Source organism: Erpetoichthys calabaricus, chromosome 1 (assembly GCF_900747795.2).
Source record: "Erpetoichthys calabaricus chromosome 1, fErpCal1.3, whole genome shotgun sequence".
Classification (NCBI taxonomy): Eukaryota; Metazoa; Chordata; class Cladistia; order Polypteriformes; family Polypteridae; genus Erpetoichthys; species Erpetoichthys calabaricus.
This window is the reverse complement of record NC_041394.2, coordinates 74490589-74507197: the sequence shown is the minus strand read 5'-3', so window position 1 is coordinate 74507197 and position 16609 is coordinate 74490589. Positions and strand designations below refer to the sequence as shown.

General features: G+C 38.4%; 1 protein-coding gene across 2 annotated transcripts in view; it reads left to right on the top strand.

Moving 5' to 3' along the window:
- The first annotated feature begins 381 nt into the window (after positions 1 to 381).
- The window catches only part of zmp:0000001168 (signal-induced proliferation-associated 1-like protein 2), a 317833-nt gene continuing 301605 nt past the window's right edge, over positions 382 to 16609 (top strand). For both annotated transcript variants that reach the window (XM_051933621.1, XM_051933609.1), the window contains exon 1: positions 382 to 909. The gene's annotated coding sequence lies outside the window, so the exon portion shown is untranslated. The remainder of the gene's footprint in view (positions 910 to 16609) is intronic.

Below are 16609 nucleotides of genomic sequence, written 5' to 3'. Positions count from 1 at the left end.
CCCAACACAGTGCCCCTGCTAGGGTTAGGGTTGTTGAGTTGTGATGCAGCAGTGTTAATTATTGTGTGACTGTGTGAACATAATAATAATAACAAAAATAATAATAATAATAATAATAATAATAATAATAATAATAATAATAATAATAAATGAGTGAGAATTAGATATTTATCCATGTAGACGTCTAGCCTTGAGGGTTAATCTGGTTATCAGCATTTCAATTTTGCGGCCAGATTAGCTACAAAACACACAACAGCGAGAGATTGAGAGGGGGGGGGGGGGAGAGAGAGAGAGGGCATCCTGTTCATTGATTTAGAGACTTGAGAGAGAGAGAGAGAGAGAGAGAGAGAGAGAGAGAGAGAGAGGGGGGGGGGGGAGAGAGAGAGAGAGGCAAAAGGCTGTAAATGGGATGTGTATGGAATAAAAAAAAGTGAGAAAAGCTGAGCCGGAGTGGGAGAAGGGCTAACCTGCTTGTACAGCAGCCCCGGCGACGAACAATCTAGCCTAGCGGATATTTTTCTCGTAATCCCTACACGAACAGAAAAAAAATGAGGAGCAAAAGCAGAAACAAATCTGAATAGTGATAATGTTAAACAAATTATAAAGGTAAGCCAAAGGAATGACCCTACTTCGGCTCTTTTTGGGGATTTTTTACCGATAAGTCATGCCTCTTTCCAGTTCGCTGTACGTGCATGCATAAAGGCCGGCCGAGGAGGGATTTATCTGGCTTTTCTATTCAGTGCAACAATGACAATGTGGGGAAGCGCACGCTACAAAGAGGAAATCAGTCCGCACTGAGCTTCTGTTTTTTTTCGTATGTTGTTTTTTGACATTGACAGCGCGGCTGCACTGCCTTCCTCGGGTGATACAGGATGTGAGAGACTACTGTACAGGGTGAAGACGGCGAAGGTGAGCTGCCCCGGTACTATTCGCACAGAAAGGGCTTGTGCATGTTGTCCCGACTCGCTTTGAAACAGAAAGATTTGGCTTTTTTATTTTAATTTCGAGTGTTACTGTTGAGTGCTATCTTAAATGTAGAAAGAAAATAAATGAGGTGATGGAGATATTTTGCGGGGCTGGTGGGGGTGTTGGTTAGGAAATCGGTTCAGTGCGCGATTTGAATTGCGAGAGCAGAGTAGCTTTTGTAACCAGTGAGTTCACAGCGGCTTAAAAAGCAGAAGTAAAATACGTTTAAAATCAAATATGTAAAAAAAAGAAAGAGAACGAAGCAGAAAGTCCATAAATGCCATAAGCATTGAGAGAGAATGCAAAGTATGTATTCTCATTTCTCAACGTGTGAGTAACATACGGTACACGCGATGCGGACAGCTTCGGAGGATGCGGTCGCGCTTCTTCACGGACGCTGCCGGGGTGACGCGGCTTTTGAGTCACTGGCCAGTTGCTTCGGGTGCGCAGACCCGGCAATTCGAACAGAAGCTTTTAAACGGAAAGTGTCGGTAGAGCGGCAGTGCGGCTCATTAAGTGAAATGCGCCGGTGTGCGGCGCCCCTTTTTAATACATACAAGCAATTAGAAACGATCATCATGATAAATGACGTTTCAAACAGTAGTTATTAAAATTGCTTTATTTAGTAATAAGTGCACGATGCCGTCTGTCTTCCTTCATATAAAGCTTGTCAGTATTTGCAGACGACATTTGTCGGGGCAGCTACGAAGTATTAGACCGCTGTGCACGTGTAAATGCGCGTGAGCGCATTTCCCTTGTGCACGCGCGGTTTGTAACGCGCATTGTACATCGCCGTTTGGCATCTTTCTGAGTGTGTCATCGGATAGCAGATTAAACTAAAAAGAGTCGCGTACGGGGAGGGGTTGAGAATCCGGGTTGATGGCTGAGTGTGTGTGTGTTTGTGCGCGTGTGTGTGCTGTATTAGATGCTACTTGCTAGGTGAAAAATAAAGGGTTGGGGGCTGCAGTTAACAATTTTAAGATGTGGTAGTGTGCTGCATGGATTGGCACAATATGGACGGATGACTCTATGCATATGTGTAAGAACTTGCATTTACTGTGTTTTACGAGGTCCTTTCTTCTTCATAGTGCTGAAGGTCAGACAGTGATAAAAATACAAATGGGCAAGACTCTAAGCCTGAGATGACTGTATTATTTGAAACTTATGATGAATATCTAGGATGAATTTTAAAGCAGCCTGCTCATTTTCTCATGTTTTAGAGGGGTCACCTGCTCCTTTTGGCCCTTTTACATGTGACAGCTTTTTGTAGTGATTTTGGTCTCTTGTTTCTGGAGCATTGTAGCTGATTCACAAGTCACTTAGTTGGAGCCATGAAGACAAGCTGTTCCTTTCTTGCTTTATTCCCAGGGAGTTAGTTATCCATTGTCTCTGAATCTGGCTGTTTGGCTCAGTTATCAAGGTCAAAAGTATCACTATTATTGACAAGAAACGTAGCACCTTCACAAGTATGTGGAAAATGTTAAGAGAGCTGAAAAAAGAACAAATCGCCGTTTAAAAAAATGATGATGTCAGCGATGTAATGAATGTAAAAGTCAAAGCACTGCTAACGTTTTTCCTAAAGATGGATGCATGTAACCCTTATTGCTTATTACATGCTGTCTGCCTTCTTTGTCAGCTATCTAGTGCAATTGGTTCAATTCTTATGGTTGAAAATGATGTAAATATGTACCTGGGTGAGGACTTTAGATATGGTCATTTTTATGCTTACTTTATGCTTAATATACATTTAGCAAGTATATGCTACACCTTTTATTATTTGGCTTTGTCTTAGATTGGTCAATGTGTAGTGCCATGCCATGCTAGTGACCGAGAGGGTTTGTTCAAAGATCAAAGTGTTCCATCATGACAAAACAAGAAACTGCTAAAACAGAAAAAAGGATTTTTGTATCAGCCACAGCTCGAGGTTTTTAAGAAGGCTTTCTCAAGTCATTAGAGGATTGAGAGCCTTGGGGCAGTGACCATTTTTTCTGCTTTCTTCATATTTCTGTACTTTACTGAGTATGTGAATATTTTACCAGTGTGAAAAAGAAATCAAGTGTTAAAGTAAGCTCATGAATAATTTTTAGTTAAAATTTTAAATGATCCTTCCATTCATCCATCCATCCATCCATTTTCTATCTATCTATCTATCTATCTATCTATCTATCTATCTATCTATCTATCTATCTATCTATCTATCTATCTATCTATGAGGCTGTGCACTTTTTCAGGTACTTGGTGTCTCAAACAAGAGTAACATTAGGTGGGACATTCTGTGTCCCATTTTGGTAGTAAGGCTTAGCAAAAACTCTAACAAAAATGGGCACATCCAATCTTTTGGTTTTAACACTTTCATCGATAACATTACTGTAAAGAGACAGTTTCTGTTGGATTTAATCCAATTTATGGTGCATGCCTTACCCAAATAGAAATATAAAATATATAGAGTTTTAAAAAGTAGTTACCCCCACTTTATGTTGACTGTGGAAGTGTGTGCTACAAACAATATACTAGTTAGATATGGTATTCTGTGTAGTCAAACATCGGAAAGATGAGGTACCCTGGACTCAATAGATAATGCTGATATTTAGGAAAAAAACTTTTTAAAATTTATATTGACATATATATTATTAATTTGTAAAAAGCCTGAAACAGTAAATTGCTAATTTTGCAAAGGTAAACATTTAATGATTTAGATAGAAGAATAAGACAGGAGTAGGAATATTGTCTGCAGGGCTAGCTAACCTGGGTGGCACGGTGGTGCAGTGGTAGTGCTGTTGCCTTGCAGTTAGAAGACCTGGGTTCGCTTCCCGGGTCCTCCCTGCATGGAGTTTGCATGTTCTTCCCGTGTCTGTGTGGATTTCCTCCCAAAGACATGCAGGTTAGGTGGATTGGCAATTCTAAATTGGCTCTGGTTTGTTTTTTTGTGTGTGTCCTGTGGTGGGTTGGCACCCTGCCCGGGATTGATTCCTGCCTTTTGCCCTGTGTTGGCTGGGATTGGCTCCAGCAGACCCCCGTGACCCTGTGTTTGGATTCATCGGGTTGGAAAATGGATGGATGGATGGATGGGATGGCTGACCTTGGGTATTATGGAACTGTGAACATATTTATGAATGATGCCTTTGAGACTGGCTTTGAATTTCATAAACTGTAACATTTTGTGTTTAGTTATTATGTATATATTTCAAGTAAATACCATTTTTATGTAAATATTTTTCTCATTTAAACAGTGTATGAATCCACAGCATATTAGAATCTGAAGGATTTCCTTTATGTGATTTCCTCAAGGTCACAAGATTGGGTAGACCTTGAAACCTCCTACTTTATGGCACTTTTCTCCTAGCATCCTTTATGTTTTCCATACAAGATCTAAAAATATCGACTTTCTCTCATCTGTCAATTGGCCGCAAGTTTATGTTACATTCTTTGGAAAAAAAATCTGGCAAGAACATACTTTTCAGAATGTGTGACCTGTCTTTATCATTCATAAAAGCCCTGAAATGAAATTCGAGATTGTGCTAGACTAGAATTTATGAAAGGACAGGGAGAAATTGAAATTTATTAACACTTGCTTGAACATTTATTTTGGTGTATCACATGAGGGGGGTTAACCATCAATGACTGAATAAAATGCAAGCTCATGTCAATTGTATTACCTACTCCAGAAAAGATTTTTTTGAGCCAGTTATTTTCAGAATAGGGGAGCAGAGGCATGCACAAGACAGAAAACAGTCCCTAAATGGATGCAATTAATCACAGGATAGGCTCATATCATGCTCAGTTAATTATGTGTCACCAGTTAATGTAACATACAGATTACTGGGATGTGAAATGACCAGACCACAAGTGTCAGCCCTGTAGAGCCATGGTGTAGCAGCACAAAGCAATACACCACTGTGCCAACATATTATACTGTGTTATATTGTTATATTATGGTGCTGCAGTGATGAATGCTGCTGCCTCACAGATCCAGTGCCCTAGGTCCAAATCCTGCACTCAGTCCTTCTAGAGTTTGCATTTTTCCCCAAGGTATCCCAGTTTTTATCCCAGATCCCTAAAGATGTATGTATTAGATTAATTGGCAATTCTGAATTGGCCCATGTAGTAAGCTCTGTGATTCAGTATTGTCTTTCTTTAACCTGATGCTGCCAGGAGAGGCCCCAGACTCCTGTAACCCTAATGTGGATTTAGCAGGTTTAACAGTGTTATATTATACATTCATAAATAAATTCTCAAACCTGGTCAATTGATTTCAGGACATATTATACACTGCACATGTAAATTGTAATAGAGTTGAGGGTAAACTTGTTACAGTGAGTGCATCAATGACATTACCACTATAGCTTTGCAGGCTACTGGAATTCTGTTTTAGGACCAAAGGCTAAGTCAACTGTGTTTCAGAGTCTGAGTCAATCAAAATTAGGTTATTCAGTATGTTTGAAGCTAGAATGCGTTTTTTAAGCTTTATCAGATAGAAGGCAGGAACCTACTCCGGATGGAGCAAACTTAAAAACACATTCGTGATCACTCTTAATTGACTAAATTAGTGTCACTATCACTCTAGCATACACATCTTTTAGATGTGAGGAGAAATTGTTGCTTCTAGAGAAAAGGTCATACAGACACTGGAAATGTGCAAACTTCACACAAGCAGTACCTGGACCAGGATTCTGACCCCAGGACTTAGCAATATTAACCACTGTGTAACTGGAAGACATTATATTCTATTATACCTTGACACAACACTCACAAACCCACTTTATTGAAATAAAATTTCTCTAGGCTGAAGCCTAAGCCAGCGGCACTGGGTTCTCTGTGGGAAACACGACATAAGATGCCAATAAATTGCATGACACACATGCACACACCAACACAGTTCAGAATCACCAGTTTAACCTAACTTGCATGCCTTAAAGGATATCATTGTGGTTTTGCATACTACAGATGATGGAATCACTATTTAAATATTAAAAGAGTTGCATGTATGTTTTCAAAATTGTGCAAAATCTGTTATTTTATGTACAAGTTATAAATGAACCAAAAATATGCACAGAAAGACAAAATAACTTTTCAGCTTTTCTTGCCCGCTTTATCTATCTTCCACTGTTTGAACCCTTTAGGCATATGCAAACTAACAGGTTATTATTGTTTAGTCCTTTTAACTGGGCTTTCTGAGAATACTCCCTAAGTTACAGTGTATTTTTCATGTAGGTAGCTGACCCATATACGTCACTATTCAGCTTGCTCTTGGCTACCCCGGCACAAAACGGTGTCCTCTGTGACACAGTTAAGTGAACTAATTCTCTGGTGTGCTGATTGGGTTCAAATAAAATAAACAACATTTTGCAAATAACTATATAAACAGCTCACTCTGCTTTGATGGTGTAATTATAACTTGTTTATGTTCCTTTCTAGTGGATTATGTAAAGTAGCAAAAGGGTGAAATGTTTTCTTTAACTTTGTAATTGACAACAATGCAGTTATTATGAAGCATTGTAATTGTTAGCAGAAACTATTTATTATCATCCAGTTGCTTTTAAATTGTGCTCTTTACCGTTGTACAAAAGAAAAAGGAGATGCCTACTAGAATGTTCACAGAATATAAATTTGGAAAGAGCATCACCTGGCTTTGAATTCATGCTCTTATGAATGTTATATCTGACTCTTATGTTAGTTTCATATTATATTCCTTCATCATTATTTCCTTTCTATAATGATGTTTGATTAGTAAAGTTTGTTGTCCATTGCTTGGATAATTGATAAACTGAGCAAAGGGATCTTCCTTAATGTTTAAAGAAGGTGTCAGATTGTTACTTTCTATCACCACGGCTTGCAGAGTGATGTATATTTTCAGTAGTTTGTGTATTGTACAATTTATTAAAATTCAGAAGACCTTATTAAATAAAGAATACACAATCACTTAGTGCTTATTAAAGCGTGAATGAAATCCCAGTCTTGCTTACCGCACTATGCGGCGGAACAAAGGCAAACCTGAGTAAAGAATGAACAGCAGTGAATGATGTCATGAGTGATGTATTTTTGTAAAATTTAGGCTTATATGATTGTAGGATGGAGATTTATCAGCAGGTGGAAGGTCATTATTTTCCATGAGCTGATGCAGGGATTGTGACGTAGCAACATGTTGTTATCTAAGCATGCAGAATTGGTGAGCAGATATAGTACTACTCCAGTTTTCTTGAATATTAGCTTAAACAACAGTCTGCTTGCAAGAAAAAAAATGTCACAATCTGAGCATACCGTTTAGGGTGCTACAGGTTGGGGCCATTGCATATGTGTTAGCCATGTAATCTATCGGCCATGTAATCTATCATTGAGTTATACAAATGTCAAATGATGTTTTTGCCTAGCATTTCTCAGATGTTTGGCCTATAAGGAAATGGTCTCTGAACAATACTGAGAGGACTATATTTGGTGTCCGAGAAGGTCCTTTGCATGCTCTGCCAAAAACAAATCTAGACACTGCTGCCTATGGAGAGTCTTTTAGTCATTCATGAATATGGTCCAAGTGTGTGGCACAAGCTACAAAAATATCATTCTGTGGTGCACAATATATGCATAATATTCTCTCAGATTTGGTGAAAATACAATGTAAATTTTCAGTTTTCATCATATTGCAGTTCTGTTTAAAGCAATTGGTAGAAAATAGAAAAGAATCGTGAGGGAGCAAAATAGCTTAACCTTGACATCTCAGCACATTCATTTCACTACATTCATAAAGATTACCACTGGACTCTTCAAAGGATATATTTTTCATCATACATGTACTTTACAATGCAATGTGTACATCTTTACTTGATGACAAATTCTTTATTCTGATAGAAATAAAATAATGTATTAAGACAATACAACCAGCAAAATAATATGCTATAACCAATGCTGTCATAATAGGAAGAAAATGTAGAGAATGCATATGAAAATGAACTAACTGTTCCTTTAAAACTGACCAAATGAAAGGAATCTCTGTTCTTCCTGTTCTTCCTGCCTTATTTGCATCTCTTCCTGTGACAGTCTGCAGATTACCTCACTAGAGATAATAGTCAATTAATAAAGCACACGTCTAGGAGTCCAGCGCAAGGATAGTGTCTACTGTAGAAGATTAGCCGGCTTCTTAGAGTTTAATCCTGGTGAAAAAAAGAGCAGGAAGGAGGGAACTGCAGCTGCTCACATCATCTGTAACCAGTGAGAGAGAGACGACAAGCCTGCCTGGAGACAGGCGAAAGAGCGGAAGCTGTAGCACTTCTCTGTGAGACTGATGGCCTTTGTTTGCTTCAGGATGACAACACTTTTGAAAAAGCAAATTTAATAAGACACTCAAGGTTTGAACCCTGCCCTCTCTGCATTGGGATGCACCAGCTCTAACTATTGTTTGTGTGTGTCTAATTTAAATATTTATTCATTCATTCAGAAACATGCCTAATCCAAATCCCAGTTGGAATTTAGAAAGGCTAGCAGTGGGCACCAGGCAGAAAATTATCCTTATTTTGTGGATGGTCCTTGCAGGGATCTTCGTGTATTACACAAAAACCATTTAGCATTTCAGCAGCTGAGTCTTTCGAAGTGGGAGTGCTCAAATGATTGCTGAGATGATAGTGATGCAGGTGACACAATATTTGAATTATTGGTTCCTCTCTGACCAGTCTTTTTGTCCTTTTCAAATTCTTATCGATCTGTCCATTCATCAATTCATTCAGTTCCTAACCTGCATGTCCAGTTCAGGATTGTGAGGAACCAATTGCTATCCCCAGTATCACTTACTGTAAACAATCTATGGACAAAGAGCCAGTTCATTGCAGATCACACTCATGCACACACCCACACTCTTTCACACTAGTCCTATTTAGAGTCAGTTATTGTTGAATGGCTGCTTGGATTGCCTGCAGTTTCATCCACTAGTAATTCCTTTACTTGTAATAACCTTAGAAATTATACAGGAATAAGAAGGTTAAACAGCCCACAGGATGAATCATTGCATCACAGGTTCAGTATCATCAACAATATGAATTGTGGGAGAAGCAATGTTAAAAAAAGATGTAAACAGAAAAATAAAAATTCATTGAGAGTCTATGAGGCATTGTGTTGTTGTGATATTTGATTCATTGTGGTTTTTAAGATAGAAAACTTGTCCACAGGAATGAGTGGGAAACTCTTCTGAGAAGACTACAAAATATTAGTAAAGTGAAAACTTTAATACCTACACCTTAAATAGGTAGACTGCACATGCAAAGTGAATGAAATCATACTGTACACATACATAAAAATTGTCCAACAATAATCAGGGGTTCATTCACTTGATCGAGTTATTCCAAACAGGTCACAGTTAACTGAGATTTGCCCAGTCTCCATGATCATATACTAGACTAATATGATTGGGAGCATACACTGATATAGCATGTTGCTACACCCACCTCACGACAAACCACTCGGATTGGGACCCAGGTACAGCTGTGCAATGGGTGACACCTCAGCACCACACTGGAACTGAGTTTTTTTTTTTTTACAGTGGCTAGAGTACCAATCCCCACACCAACCCCTGAATTTTCCCTGTAAGTTGGAGGGCCTTCTTGCAGCGGTTGATGCAGGTTAACATCATACCCAGGACAGAGCAATTGCAGGTTAAGGGCCTTGCTCAAGGGCCAAACAGAGTAGAGTCACTTCTGGCGTTTCTGGGATTCAAGCTGGCAACCTTCTGATTGCTAGCGCAGATCCCTAGCCTCTTAGCCACCACTCCAACCATGCTAGACTGAGTCACTTCAAAAGTGGAAAAATGAATTTGTTGACAGTTAATCATTCTAAAATGTACTATTACATTACTAAAGCAAATAGGTGTTTAACAAGAACAGTAACCAGTGGTATAGCAGAGAAGTGGCATTCCTAGGATGTATCTACTGTATTTGTAGTGGTTTTGGAGCATCGATGGACAAATGCCAAGAAATCATTTCCAGTTTTACAATGTAGTGTTGTCTGAAGTAGCATCCAATGTCTGTGATGGAGCCAGCTCTGTTTGGCTCTGTATGAGTCTGGTAAAGAGGCAGGAAGAATTGTGTGATCACATGAAGAAGAATTGGTTCTGTGCTAAATTCATAAGCATTTTTGCATTTGGGAGAAAGTGGAGAAAAGACAAAAGGAAAATGAAGGGGTCAAATAAATAAGAGTTTAATTAGAATCATGTAAAGACTACATTAGGAGTGAAAGGTACAAGTACACATGTGCTCAGAAGCGACAGACAATGTGATTATGTTAAAAACAAGATTTCCGTTTTATTATGAGAAAATCCTAGAGGCAAATAAAGACTGAATATGCAGTTCCTTTTCTCTGTAGCAGTTCATTATTGATCTTTCGTGTTGACTTTTCTTGCAGCTGCAACTATTGTGTTCCTTTTCAGCTGCAAAAACTAAAGATGGATTAGTTAACATGAGTGTATTGTGATGGTGCAGTAGTTAGTGCAGCTACCTCAAAGCTCCAAGCTTTTGGCTTCAATAATCAGTCATTAAATGTAGATTACTTATTGTGTTCACATATGTGTTTTATTTTTCCTTTTTCTCTGAAACATATGAATGTTAGGTAAGGTTAGCTGGGAACTCTAAACTTGGATCACTTATGCACACACAGACAAAAGAGTCACTAGATAATTTAAATTTCATGTCTTTGGGAATGTGGGAGGGAACCCATGAGGCTGTTGGGAGTATGTACACACTCCACACAGACAATGACTGAATGGTGCTTGTGAACTCAGGTTCCAGTGCCCTTAACGCAGCAACCCTAACTACTACACCACATTACCATTCTCTATTGTATTACATAAAACTATGTCATTCTCAAACCCTCTTCATCCATTTCATGGTTGTGAAGGTGCCGGACCTTATCCCAGCAACACTGGGTACAAAGCAGGATATAGTCTGGGACACTGGGTGAGTCCACTGGAAGGCCCACTTGCACTTATTCATTTTGTAAACATCAGGGAACCTATCCTTCTCATCTTTGGGGAAGTGGTAGGAAAACTGGAGTATTCACATGAAAACCCAAGCAGACTTAGGAAGGAAATTCAAATGTCATACAGGAAATATCCAGGCTCAGAATTTGAACCCAAAATTGTAAATTCATGAGACAGAAGCACTAACACTGCACCCCTACTATTTTTATATTGTATTATATCATACTAGGAAACACCTGGATCTCCAGTCGTAGAAGAAATGTTGTTCATATTCTTCTTATGAAACACAGCACCCCAGCTCACCAGCCTCTTTTGTGCCCTAACAGTGTGTATGACTGTCTTTTGTGCTTGGAGTGTATGACTTGTGCTTGTGATGAAAACGATCACGTGGCCCGTGCACTGTGCTTTAATTTCAGTATATGTCTCTTTGGTTCATTTCCTGTCAGCCATGCCATGTGAACGGAATGCATAACTATTATTTGCATGTTAGCTGTGCTGTGTGGCCATGCCGTCTCTTGCCATGAGAAGGACCCAGAGCCCAATTATGTGGCAGAGATAGCCTGCACCTCCAGTTCTTTGGTCATGTATGACTTTTTTTGTGATCTGTACGTATGACTTGCATTTGCGATAAAAACGATTAGCCAGCCTGTGCAGTGTACTTCACTGTCAGCAGATGTTGCCTCAGTTCTTTTTCTGTCAGCCATTACGTGTTCATGCACTACTGTTTTTTTCCCGTCAGCCACACTAAGTGGCCTTTTTTCGTGAGAATAATCTGATGCTCAATTGTGTGACAGAGATAGCCTGCACCCTCCATTTGTGTGTCATGTTTTGCATATCACGTTATGAGCTCTTGATTAAAACCAAGATGAAAGTTCAAGGCCTAGGGTTTGTGCATTTTGGTGTGACAGACATCAATCATCAATTCATATTTACAGAAGACAGATTAGATTAGATATTAGGTGGATTCAGATCTTAGCATAAACACTGTCTTTTTAGAGTTGCATGTTCTCCCAGTGTTCGCTTGAATTTTTCTTCTACATCCCAAGTGTGTCTCTTATGTTAATTGACTTTTTCTGGCTGCTTGCGGATGAGTATGCATGTTTATGTGAGTGTGCCCTTTGAGGAATTGGTACTCAGCATTTGTTCCCATCACTTCTAGGATAGGCTTTGGTTTCCAGAGATCCTGAGGTGGAGAAGTGTGTTAGAAGATGGATGGATTTATTATATCTCATTATACCCCATAATGGAAAAAGTTGCTCATGAAAAGGATGGTTGGACAGATGATTGATATTACCTGGGGGTTGACACTAACTGATTATGCCCTCTTGGATAAAGAGCCCCCGATCCACATAGCCTGATTTGTTTGGTAGAAGAAGTAAAATTTTAGAAAAGTCACAAATCCAAGAATATTAACAAGAATGAAGCATGCATGCGTAACTCAAGAATATCTTGGAAATAGAAATTGTCAACCCGGCTTAGTTTTGAGATGTTTTTGGCTCTGGGTTGTCACATCTTAGTATGTTCTTTTTCAGCTTCTTTGTCTGTTTTTAAAGATTTATTCACATTGATATTAATTTGTATATACTGACTAAAATAATGGCATCATCTCAGGCCAAAATTCTGTCCTTTGGCATTCATTTCTGCATCATATGGCTGCATGATATTAAAATCTATTGCATCTTATTATTATTATTATTTTTTTGCTCTGGAGAACTAGTCAATGACAATTTTGCTGTGATTAACAGACTTTTCTCAAGGGACCATGTGTTTGAAAACAAACAACAGAGGTATTTCTAGGTTCCTGATGCCATGGCAACTACATATGGCTTGTCTGATTAAATTTAATAGTGTTTCTCATACTGTTTTTATATTTGTGCAATAAATACCTTTTAATGTAAAAGCAGTTTGGCCATCTGTCTTGTAAAAGGTTTGAATCAACATGCTCCTTCAAAAGAAAGAAGCAGTATCCATTCGTTTTGCTGCTCATTCTTCATGATGGTTATCTCTTGATGGACTGTTTGCACAGTGAAATCAGGCCTTTCGATTTGCATGGACTACGATCTAAATGCTCAGTGTACTGAAATATGTTGTTGCATTCTCCATTAGTTCTTATCTCTGTTTGATAATTGTGTGTGGCAATGTCCTCTTCTGTAATACCAAAATGACAATATCATGGCAACCAAGGAAGTTATAGGTGTACACTTTTTCACATTAAATCATGTTAGCAGCAGAAATAATATAGGAGATTCAGTGCTTCTGGCCAGAACCAATATTTTCTCAGAACCAAACCCTAAACTTCCCCACTCTCCAAACCAGTTTCCAGCACTATACAAACAGATAAAATCTAAGTAGCAGCATTAGATACGAAACAGTAACCAAACCTTGAATGGGTGCCAATGTGTCACTCATTGACACATCTACAGACAGTAACATTGAATTCTTTAGGAGTGGCCTGTCTATACTATGAACCTTTTTTGTAATGTAGTCATAAACTAGACAACTTGGAGAACATGCAAATTGTAACTAGGCTAGGGCATTTAATCTGTGTGGCGTTAGCTCTAATAATTCTTCTGGACTTTAAGCATTACTGTTAAACAGGATGTTCTATAACTGTAACACCTTGCAGATTGATTGAAAGCCCAAAGTTTGATGAGATGAGGTGAACTAAGAACTAGGTTTGAACCTCTGATCTTGTCATTTCAGTCCCAGTGTCTTAGCCAATATGTACCCCTAAAATCCTTTTCTTATGTATTGCAGGTCTCCTGTTTGGCATTCAAATTACAGTATCAGTCCTGGAATTCAATGAAACTGCAGTCAAAGCAGACTTTCTGACAGCCTTCACAGTAGTAGAAATGAAAGTGGGAGTTGCATGTCTGAACAACCTTGAAATCTCAGCTCCTTTATATGAAACGTTAGGAAGATGTATGCTGAATATACTGCAGAGTGCATTTTAAGTTCATCTTAAGTGTTCAGCGGAATTCAAAGTATTCATATAATGACATCTTCCCAGTGGATAGAGTCAAAGCATTGCACACATTTACAAATCTAAAATGGTAATAATAATAATATATAAATAGAAGAAAACTCCATGCAAAATGCTGTTTTCATAAATGACAAAAAACAGGAAATGCAAATGTAATTGAGGGCTGCAAATAAAACTGAAAGCAGGTATGTTCATTAAGTAATTACCTCTCCATCATGCTTAAAGTCATGAGTAAGGATGCAGTTGCCCATTTTATATTGGTTACTGTGGCTCAAGGACGTCAGAAGTTGACTTAGAAGAGAAAGGTAGTTGTTAGGGTACGTTTGGCAGAAATTTCAGTCATAAACATTCTTTCAGTTCAGTTTTGCTAGAATGGATCTGACTTACTGTAATTCAAAGATGTCCCCACTGTTTTCCTAAATGATGAGAGTGGTATATTTTGTGACAATCAGAAGGAGCAGCCTTTTCCTATTGCCATTACCTTTGTGCAAAGAAAAGCTGAATTTGTTCATTTAATTGCATGTTTGACCACTCACCATAGTAAAGGTTCAGTAAATTCTCCATCCATTTGTTATGTTTAGGGAGCATTGGGGACCTGAAACCCATTTCTGCTGTGATGGGTGCAAGGAAGCAATTAACACCTGCACTCTTTGACACTGGGACAGTTCTTGAGATGAGAGTTAATCAGAAATGCACAACATAGCGATGTGGGAGGAAACTGAAGTACCTAGAGGGAGAGAAAGATAGCCTACTGTATGGTAGGCTAAAAAAAAGGTAAAAACTCAATGGAGAGAGTGACTACACTGGAAGCTGACCCCATGAGCTGTGGGGCAAACCACTTTGGTGTAATGCTGCACAGTCAGTAATCAATATGTCCTTTTTAGTTTGCATATTATGCCTTTACAAAACACAGTACCACTGTAATATATGTCTAGTAGAGAGGCCTATTAAGATCTGGATTTGGAACTATTTGTTACATATAGACAGGTTGCAATTGAAGAGCAGTCAGCATAAGTGATTTGCACCACAGTGTCTGCCTATTAGAAAATATAATGAGAAACAAAGCAAATTAGATGCAACTATATTTTTTGTTTTAGTTACTATTGAGGATCTACAATGGGGTTAGGCAGTGTGTTGCAGTTTGTATGCCAACTCTTTGTTACTAAAGAGGGTTGATGAAACATCTGTTTGAAACTATGAGACTGACACAGTCGTAATTTTACTTAATTATTATTTCGCTACCATTAATTAATTAGATGCATGAGATCATTGACAGAGATGCCTATCTCTGTAGGTATTTGTCATGTGCCAGACAGGCAATGTAACATGGTAATAATTTAAATGACCACAAATAAATAATCTTTGAGCTTGGATAAGCATTTATTTAAAGTTAAATAAAGTCATGTGAGGTGCACTATATAATAAACAGGCAAGTAGATATTAAGGTGATATAGATAGATAGATAGATAGATAGATAGATAGATAGATAGATAGATAGATAGATAGATAGATAGATAGATGTTCTGTAGTCATGTACAATGTGTTTGTATCATAAATCTCCTCACAGTATCATAAATGTATCATACATGTCCTCACAGGTGGTGCAGTGGTAGTGCTGCTGCTTTGCAGTAAGGAGACTGTGGAAGATTGTGGGTTCGGTTCCTCCCTGTGTGGATAGCGCTTTGAGTACTGAGAAAAGCGCTATGTAAATGTAATGAATTATTATTATTACCTATGAAGCTAGTACTGTGGTCTAGTGGCATAGGCATTACAGGGGTGCTCTTTTCAGTCACCTCACCCACTAAACACCCCACAAAACAACTTAACCATCCCACCCAACCCAAGAAAAGTAGCAGTGTAATACAGAGTACGTCATTTAGGCTGCCTAAGCTGTAATTGTTAAATAAACAAATAAATATTTAAGCAAACACCATTGTTTCATTGCTTTATACTTGCAAAAGTGCAGTAGCATGTAGTTTACAATTGAAAAGTGCTATAAAAAGGTTGTATGGGGTCAGTAGCCATTCAGTATTCATCTAGTTTTAGCTGTTTTGTAGATTCTGACTTGTTGACCCTCTAGTCACGGAATGAGGGTCACCATATCCTCACATTATTTAACACATTTTGAGACAGATTTCCTAAAAAAATCTAGAATTGGCTGATTTTGTATCTTCTGCTCCTCTTATCTTGGACTATGCAGTTTAAGCCAGTCTCCCTGTCTATAAACCATGATGGCAGCAGCAGAAGCCTGTAGGTATTTTGCACCCCCATCTCCACAGACAGTTTGTGCACCCCTCTGCTTGAATGACCCTGCAGTGCACTGTAAGTTTATGTTTATAGATTCATCACACACACTCTTAGATGTTTTGTTCAATTCTGCAATTTATTTTGTTTTATCCAAGTCAGGAGTCTGGCGGAAATATTTCTTGTGATTTTGACTTGAAACTGGGCTTTCTTCTCCATTTATCAAGTACTGATTGAACAAAGCTCAAAGGGTGTTCTCTTTTTTGATGTTTGTACTCATGACAACCTGGTCCCCTGCTTCTTAAGCATTTTGACAATTTTGTTTTATTTAGAATTCTGTTACTATCTTCTAGTAATTTTGGATGTGATTCAGGCATAAATTTTGAATATAACATATAAATCTGTCTTCGGTACTGTCAGTGCAGGGGACAAATATCTCAACTTCTAGACCCTTTCTGTCTTTA